Source organism: Pan paniscus, chromosome 1 (genome assembly GCF_029289425.2).
Source record: "Pan paniscus chromosome 1, NHGRI_mPanPan1-v2.0_pri, whole genome shotgun sequence".
NCBI classification, from domain to species: Eukaryota; Metazoa; Chordata; class Mammalia; order Primates; family Hominidae; genus Pan; species Pan paniscus.
The window spans coordinates 116,878,776-116,888,138 of record NC_073249.2 but is presented as its reverse complement, the minus strand read 5'-3'; the positions used below and the strand labels follow the sequence as shown (position 1 = coordinate 116,888,138).

The 9,363-nt window shown below is 49.7% G+C and overlaps 1 protein-coding gene across 2 annotated transcripts in view; it reads left to right on the top strand.

The window, feature by feature from the left end:
- Positions 1 to 221: 221 nt before the first annotated feature.
- Positions 222 to 9,363, top strand: part of SLC6A17 (solute carrier family 6 member 17) — a 51,381-nt gene continuing 42,239 nt past the window's right edge. Inside the window, exon 1 of one of the 2 annotated variants that reach the window (XM_003810650.5) lies at positions 222 to 359. The gene's annotated coding sequence lies outside the window, so the exon portion shown is untranslated. Of the gene's footprint in view, positions 360 to 2,042; positions 2,062 to 9,363 lie in introns of those variants that run through there. The other variant, XM_008962985.5, reaches the window with a different exon arrangement.

Here is a 9,363-nt window from a genome sequence, read left to right as displayed (position 1 = left end):
CGCTCCGCCCAGCTCCGTTCTGCTCCGCAGAGCCGGCGCTGCCAGGGCGCAGGGAGGGCGGCCCTCGGCCCCAGTCTTCGCAATCCCGCGCGCTCTCTCCGCCGTGGGACCTGGGTCCCCGCGCCGCTCCCCTGAGCCCCGAGCGCGCGGCGGGCGGGAGCCAGGTTGGGACTGGTGGTGAGGCAGGGAGTGAGGAGCGAGCGGAGTCGCGTGCGCCGGCGCGCAGCTCCGGGTCGCCCCAGCCCCAGCCGGGGGCCTGTGGCCCGGGGGAGGAGCTGTGCGTCCGCGACCCGTCGGGGACCGCAGTTGCTCGGCCGGAGTGCACGGGCCGAGTCTGCGCGACTACCCACGCGTGACAGGTGAGTCGCTGGCCGCGCCCCGCCTGGCTTTACCGGGCCGGCCACTGCAACTTTCCCTGTTCTGGCCCCGCCCCAGCCAGGGAGGTCTGAGGACCAAGGTGTGAGGCGGCGCTGCCCCCGCATCCGCCCGACCCTGCGCTCGTCCCGGGCTCCTCTCGCCGCTCCAGCCGCCGTTGCCTGGCGACGGAGCCCCGGGGCCCGCTCTCCTTCGCGCATCGGGGTCCCCAGCGGCGTACGCACGGGTTGGACACCGGGCTTCAGCTTCTGGTGCTCAGAAGGGCCCAAGAACTCCGGAGGAAATTGGGCTTAGCTGCGGAGGCAAGCGCCCGCGGAGAACCGGAGGGGGCCTGTCCGGCCCATCCGCGGCTTGAAACTGCGCGCCCAGGGCGCAGTTCCACTGGGAGCCTCTTACGCAGCTGGAGACCCCAGCCCCAGCCGCTCGGCCTCAGGCCTGTGACCTTGACAGTAACATTGGCAAGCGAAGCAGAACTCTCACGCCCGAGATGAATATTTAATTCTCAGTCCTGGGGCTGGTCCTCGCTGGATTCGGAGCTAGCAGAGAGCCCTTCCTCCCTCGTGGGAAGCGCATCTGGGGAACGGAATGGCTGAGACAGGGGACGTGCGTGTGGTGCCCATCTGGAGGGGGCGCCGTCCTGGCCGGGCGAGAGGCCTCTGCTGCATTTATGCCTGTGTGCGCCGTGCTCTGAAGCGATGCTGGATGCTCGCAGTACTATGGGTGGGCCGCTCCCCAGGGGCGCGGCTGCCTTGGAAAGAAGCGTAATGTTTCCTTTTAAAGCCCAGACAGCCCTGTCAGAAATCAAATTCAGAAATCCCAAGGCCATTCACCTTACAGGACCTAGGCCCTGTCAAGTTGGCTTTAGAAAATATGTTTTGATCCCATTCCTCTTTCCTTTTTTTTTTTTTTTAAGAAATACTTTAACAGGCCTTTTGGATTACGAGATTTCTAACCAGAGCTACCTTTGGGCAATTCAGCTGTGAACTTGAGGCAGATGGGGGTGGGTTGGGGAGACAGGGAAGTGGTAATGAGGAGGAAGATTCTTTTCCGGGCATTGTCCTTGTTAACAGGAACTTCAGGAACAAAGACAATCCTGTAATGGCTCCAAAAAAATTCGGCCAAAACTTTAGTTAGCGCCTAACTGTTAAGGCCTTGCTGGACACGCTCACTGATGTCTGGAGAACAAGGTCAGAGTGTGTTGAGGTTAACAGTGGGGAGTTCTTGTGTCTCGTTCTGTGCTTACATTATCCCATGGCTCTGTGAGGCGGACCCATCACCTGGGCAGGAAGAGCTTTGAGGTCACACCTGATTGTCCTTGGCCATGGCTCATCCACGAGGACCGTGAGAGGCTTTAGCTCCACTGCCGGATTTTTCTCTAATGGAACATCTGTGGCTAAGTAGGTGGTTGAGTTTCAGCGAATCCCTGCAGCTCAGCCTGGAGGGTGACTCAGTGCAGGAGGCAAATGGTGCCCACCAGCTCTGATTGGAGTGAGTTTGTTTGGCCTGAGTCACACACAGAGTCGTGTGTCAGCTGTTTGTGAGTTGATTGGAGTTCTTTAGCAGGACTCGTGAGCAGGAATGGCCTGAGCCCAAGTGTTTTGGGCAGAGGTGGGCAAGTCCTCTGAAGGAGCTAAGCAGAGCTCTGGCTGCTGAGCAAGGGTCCTGGAGCTCTGACTCCTTGGGAAGGTGAGCAGGGCCAGGCTGGGCTGGGCAGGGAGATGGGGAGAGGTGAAGGGGAGGGTAAGGAAAGGCTCTGTGATTGTGGTCAGAACTGGGCCCAGTGTTCTGCCATGTGCCAGTGGGGTGACCTTGGGCAAGTCACTTCACCTCGGGAGTCTCAGAGTTTCCTCAGTTGTAAAACAGGGATGCCTATGATATTATTTCTGCAGGCTTATTTTGAGCCAGGTGCTAGACACAGCAGGTGCTCATTAGATGTTAGTTCCCCATCCCTTCCCTTATGGGCCTTAACCAGAGGCAATTCTTTCTCTCATTGCTTCTGCTCCATCATGAAAGGGGTTGTGGGGACACATGAAGGTTCGGTGCTTCCCATGTGATTAAGAAGGACCTGTAACTCAGCTTCACATAGACCTGTTTCCAACCCTCAAGTCTCCCCATGAGACCCTAAATTGGGAAGCCTGCTTAAGAGCAGGATTAGTGTTGGGGTAGGGGTGGGGTTCAGCTGTGCTGGGTCTGCTGGCTGCCCTTGGCCACCTGCAACAGCTCTGGGGTGACTCCAGCACCACAGACCTTGACTCCTTGGGGTTGTTTCTGACTGTAGCCTGGTCCCAAGCTGCAGCACGTGCTGGGTGGACTTCAGGGGTCATTTCTCTTTGTTCAGGTCTTACCATCCTCCTCCCCACCCATTCTATCCATAATAGAATTGAAAGTTACAAAAGAACTGTTCAGGAGAGCTGAGACTGGCCTCTCCTGGAAAGGAAAGTGAGGTGTGTGATTCCTGTTTTCCTGAAGGACCCTGGGCCCCTAGTTTTCTCCGTCTATAAAATGTCCAGATTTGGTGCTGAGCTAAGATGTGTGTGCCTTAAGAGTGAAGGAAATAAGCGGATCCCCAGTGCAGCAAGAAAGAAGCCATGCTGGCTCAGGGGACTCCAATCTGCTACTGGAAATGTGTGTGTGTGTGTGTGTGTGTGTGTGTGTGTGTGTGTGTGTGTGTGCATTGCATTCACCATTCATTCTGTAGCCAATGCCCTCCCCATTGGATCCAGGAGCAAATTCCAAGGATGGCAGAAACAGAGATGAGAAGATTCCAGAGAAACAGGTTCCTTCTGCCTGTGTACCCTCCCTTCCTTTATACTCCTTTTCTGTCCAGGTTTGCTGCAGCAGGACAATTCATCATTAATCCCTTTAAAGCTGCTAAGATAAGCAGCAGAATAGTTTAAAGGGAAGATGGATTTAAGCTTTTTTGCTAGAACTAGCTCTGAGTTATCACTTGCTCCCAGGCTGAGCTACAAGAAGTCCTCACAGCCAAACATCTGGAGCACCAGGATGGGGGAAAAAAAAACCTGTCACCTCAGCCCCTGTGTTTCCCTCCCCTGAATGATGTTGCTGGCTGCCAGAGGTCAGAAGCACAGTGCCATAGGTAGATCTGATTGCTAGAGCAGTATCCCAAACTCAAGTGGGGTAGTGATATGTGAGGAAATGCCTACTTTGCATGCTTTTAGGAGGGGTGAGTGCTGTTCTGGATTCCAGTGGCTCACACTGTGCTTGGCACAAATTGATAATATCCAGTTGCTTATTGAGGCTTCTGTGCTGTGCTAAGTGCTTTATTCCCAGACCATCTCATTTAATCTTCACCACAATCCCAGGAGACAGATATTGCTATCTCCAGTTTACAGATTGTAAAATTTAAGGTTCAGAGAGGTTAAATAATTTGTTCAAGGTCACACAGGTCAGTGGCAACTAGAGAATTGGAACTCTATCAGTCCAAACTTCATGTTCCTAACCTCTATGTGATACTTTTCCGCAATACATTCTTAATAAATGCTGACAACCTAGGCATTTACCCAAACAAGATTGTCTAGAGCTGTGGGTCCAGTTTTTTTAAGTTAGTGCCCCGGGAAAAGGGGAAATGGGCCTGTACTAATTGGAAATTGGTGGAAAACAAACATAACCAAACGTCCAAGGTTTGGGGAACATGGTATTTGGCTCCAGGTGGGTTGAAATACAGAAAAAGATCCCAGGCTCCATCTTGGTGCTTTCTTGTCCTTTCCCTGCCCTTCTCTTCCTGACCTCTACTGCCCTTGACCTCATTCCCTTAAAATCTGTCCAAGCTAGGGGTTCGTGTGTAGAGCAGTGAGAGGAGTCAGAGCCGGTGGATGTTGCCTTGAGAATTTCTGCATATGCAGAATCAAGGACGGCCACTTGCTGATGGGAGCTTGGTGGGTCAGATTTCTCTGCTGAAGAGTGTATGCCAGGGATTTGTAGCAGTTTCTGGTGAGGCCCCAGACCCCAGAGAAAACTACTAACACTTCAAGGTTATTTACAGCAGCTGCTGGCAGGGCTGCTTGGGGAGATTCCACTTGCTTCTTCCTGGTCTTTTCCCACGGAGAGCCCACTCTCTCCTCACTCCAAAACTCTGCCACACGTGTCCGTGGCCGTTCTGGGAAACATGGCACCTGATTCCTCCAGCTTCTCTGTCTCTTCTCTTTCTCTGAAAAATCGCCATCCCCAGAACAGGCCCATGCTGTCCTAGCCTGCCCATCATCTCCAAACCACCTGAGATCTCAGTGGGGAAGTTCCTGAAGGTGGATAACTGAATGTAAGTATTAATGCTCCTCACTGGCAGTGGACGAAAAGGACTTCCCAGAAACCCTTGCTTCATAGGCAGCCATTTTGTGGAGATAAGTCCTTTGATAATTCTCTTTCTCTTCCTTCTCCTCCTCCCATGAGTGATTCTTAAAACATTGCTCATTTATGGGCAAATCCAGTTTTTTAAAAAAAATACATAGTTAGACGTTCAATATGTACAGAAAATTCACATGTAAGAACATAAGCTCAGATGCAATATGAATTACTGTATACACTTATTCTCATGTTCAGAACCAGGTATGTTTTGTTAGAGAATAATTCTGGGTCAGGTGAGTTCTAGGCTGCCTGAGTCCCCAACTAGGGAGTTGAGGCACAAAGCCCTGTCCAGTCTATGTCCTCTTGTGGAGTGGGAGTGAGGCACATATAGAGCAGAGGAGTGAGTACCCCAGCTCACAGGCCCTGGGGTCACCTCATTAGCTGCAGTTGTCCCACTGAGCTGCCACTCTGCCTTCCCGAGCCTACCTAGCAGTTTATTTGAAGATAACAAGTTGCCTGTCACTGTATGCCATCATTTCTAATTAGTGGTTTAATTAGAATTTCTGCTGGATTCTGCATCCCACCAATTTACCACCTTCTATTTTGCTTGCAAGTGGAATTCACTGGTCCACACCCCAAAATTCTGCCAGTTACATTTTTCTTTAATTATAAGACTCCTGGGTTCCTGAGGCTTTAAATCCCACACCAGCTCTAAATGGAGCAGAAGCAATGTTTGCTAAAACTACCTTGCAAGAGGAATGAATAGTCACTCGATAGGGTGGTTCCAGAATGTACTGCCAAGTGAGTATTCATTGAGGACATGGGTCTCCCTTCCTTTGCCCAGGTCTAAAGGAAGGAGAGCAGATGTTCTGTACTGCGCAACCTGGGGCTGGCTCGCAGAATTGCCCGGTGGGCGCTGTCCATGGTCCTGCCGCACCACTGGGGCCATCTGCCTGCTGGTAATTTGGGACTCCACATAACAGCTGAAAGGAATCTCCTTGACCAGTTCCCCAAATTGCTTTATATTGTGAGTTTTGGAAGAGAACTTGGTCAAGTGAGGAAGATCCTGCTCTCTGGGAGAAATGGTGGTAGATGAGCTCAGTCCACTGTTGACTTCCTGAATGTATCATTTTGCAAGGCTGCATGGTGCACTGCAGAACTTCCCAACCAGTGCCACAGATGGGTAGCATGTGGCCCAGAAATAATGATGCCCTCATCCCTTGGAGTAGCCTGGGATGGCCTAGCATGGTGGCGCCTCCTCCGTGTACCCCAGTGTGCCATGATAGTGTTATTTTCTGTGTCATGACATGCAAAAGATTGGAACATACCAGTATGTCAAAAAGAATATAGCTACAGTTTGGTAGATGACAGTCTGAATCCCCGCTCTTCCATTTTATGGCTGGGTAATCTTGTACATGATAGAGGCTTCTTTGTCTTGAAGATAAGAATTGTATTTTATCGTAAGTTGTTGGGAGGATAAATAACACATGTAAGCACAGTGGGTCACCTGTGGCTTGTCCCAATAGGATGCTTTTCTGCCCAGCCCTCTACAAAGCTGCACTGGAGGCTGATGAGAAAAGAGACACAAACCCTTCTCATTTTCAGGAAAGAGACATCATGTTGGGACTGTAATTAAGGGTTTCTGATCACTATTCCTTCAAGAGCTCTTCAGCAGTCCGTTTGGTAACTCAGGTAATTGAACACCCTTGGTTCCCTCTGTCTCTTTCTAAGACAACAGAAAATAGTGGTTTTAAGAAAATCCAGGTCAGATTATTTTGGCAGATGCCGTGAGGACTCATCTGTCCCCATGGTGGTCCCCCCATGAATGAGGAAAGAAGGGAATGAGGCTTTCACTAGTTATTCCTGGACTTTTATTTGCACATCTGGTTTGTAAAATTTTTCTTTTTCCAAATTGGTATACTCTCACAGGTCCTTTATCTGTCTAAGACCTGGTGTGCCCTTCAGCACCTCACGTCCTCATTTCCCTTTCTCTTCAAATCTCAAGTCTCATCCAACAGCCTGATCCATATCACCATCATCGCTTACCTACCCTCCCTGTTTCTTCACTTGTCCTACCAGCAGCCATTGATCCCTATAAAAACAGTCAGGTCAGGCCAGGTGTGGTGGCTGACACCTGTAATCCCAGCACTTTGGGAGGCCGAGGGAGGTAAATCACGAGGTCAGGAGATCCAGACCATCCTTGCCAACATGGTGAAACCCTGTCTCTACTAAAAATACAAAAATTAGCCGGGTGTGCTGGCATGCGCCTGTAATCCCAGCTACTCAGGAGGCTGAGGCAGGAGAATCTCTTGAACCCGGGAGGTGGAGGTTGCAGTGAGCCGAGATTGCGCCACTGCACTCCAGCCTGGGTGACAAAGCAAGACTCCATCTCAAAAAAATAAATAAATAAAAATAAAATAAAATAAAAATAAAAATAGTCAGGTCACATTACTCCTCTGCTTGAAAACCTCCAACAGCTTCCCATTAGCCTTGAAAGAAAACCCCAACTCCTTTCCATGCTCCTTGAGTCCTGCCTGTTCTGGACACTCACTGTCTTCCTAGCCCAGCACCTCCCACTCTTCCATTGTTCAGGGTGCTCTAGGCACATGGCCGTCTGTCTGTTCCTTGTACTCACCAGGCATGCAGGTCCTGCCTCAGGACATTTGCACTTTCTGTTCCCTCTGCTCTGAATGCTTTCCCAGGACATCCACATGGCCCACTCTCTCACTCCAAGTCTTTATGTCACCTTATCGGAGCATACTTCCTTACCCCCATCTCTGTTGTAGCATCCCTGCTGTGCTCCACCCCCTCATACTCTATATTGTGTATGTTTATTTGATATATATACTATCAGATATAGTGTATGTTTATATGTACACTATAAATTATATATTTGTCTGATTTCTATTTGTCCCTCTGCACTAGAAATAAATCCAATGGAGCAGGGACATTATTTGCTCTGTTCTCTGTTGTACTAGAACAGGGCCTAGAACATAATGTTCAGCAAATGTTTGTTGAAAGAAGTAAAGGAAAAGAAGGAGGGAAAGAGATTTAAAAATATTTTAAATCCCATATTTTAAAATCCCATATTTCAGCAGTACCTCTAGTTCATAAAGGTCGCTGGGCTCTATTCTCCTTCCAGGCCAAGAGGGGAGTAGAAGTTGGAGAACTGAGCTCCAGTATCCCCTGTCAGCCCACTGTGTCCTTGGGCTTGCACGTGCATGTCCCACCCATCTCCAGGGCGTTGTGGGATGTGGGTGAGTACGCCTTGATTCCTGGCTAAGCCCATTTCCCACATGTTCTCACATGAAGGTGGTAGCTGGCACTGGTTGATGGCATGCCCCTGAGGGCCTGGCCTGAGTTGAGCATAACTCTTTTGTTACCTCATTTTATACTCATGACAACCCTACGAGGTGTAGCATCCTTCATCCCTATCTTTTCAGGTCTAGAAGGTAAAACCAAGAGGGGTTGTGTACTTTCCCAAAGACCAACATCTCATAAATGGCAGAGCAGGACTTTAGGTTTTCCTGGCTCTAAAACCCATGATAGCATTGAGGTTGAGAGTCAGGCTCCAGGGTCAGTCTGTCAGTGCAGATCCAGGGGCTTTGGATGACTTGCCTTATTTCATCAATTCCAAAATGTGTATTTTTGCACATTGCCACATCTTAAAATCAGGACATGACATGCAATCAATAGCTGTTTCAAAATGGCTGTGGGTCTATGGCAGCTCACCCTAGTTGGGTGGGAAACTTTGATGGACCCTTTCTGGTAAGTTCAAGAAAGTGCCAGCATCAAAGGATCCTAGATTCAATGAAATATAGGTAATTATCCCTCTCAGCTTCCATGTCTTCATTTGTAAAATGGGAGTAACAGTGGTATCTACCTGATATAATTACTGGCGGGATTAAAGGAGCTAATATCTGTTTGGTGCTCAGCATGGTGGTTGCCACAGAGATGGGACTCAAGAATTATGGCCTATGTGCTGTGTTGTCATTGTTATTATTACTACACCCCACTCTGCCTTCAGAAGTTCCCCCAGTGGATCCCTCAGCACCTGAATTCTAGTAAAGAGAGAATGCATGGGTTGGGGGGGTGCTTTCTGGGGCTGCCCTTGTTTACATGCACACAGAGCATGCGTTCTCCCACGTGAGATGGTAAAGTGGAACCACAAGATCTGTTTGCACTGGCCACACCCACATTTTTCAGTGCCAGTTCCTCCCCCTCTGGACCATCTGCCCCCTTTCCTGCTTCCCTTCCTTCTTGACTAAGAAAACAAGATATTGACTCAAGAGAACAGACTCAGCAAATGCAACAGGAAAGTAAGAAAGGGCTGCAGAAGGTGCCACTGGCTCCTCAGCTGGATTTCTTGTTTGGAATGGTCCCACAAGTCCCAAGCCATGCTGTGTGTCAGGACGGTGCCCACCCAAAGATGATTTCCCTGAGGTGAGGATGGATTCTGTCTACAAAGTAGGGAAGGTACAGCACAAATACTGGCTCTTTTGAAAGTGGCCAAAAGTCACAAAGGGATGGCCAGGCTTCTTAGTGTATCCTGGCTTTCAAACTGTCACTTGGGGCATCCTTGGGGCATGATATGGTCTTGGCATCAGAATATTGCGTCAGAAAATGGAAAAAACTAGAAGCTGGAAAAACACATTGGACTCCAGGAACTTTGGGGTGTTCAAAAAT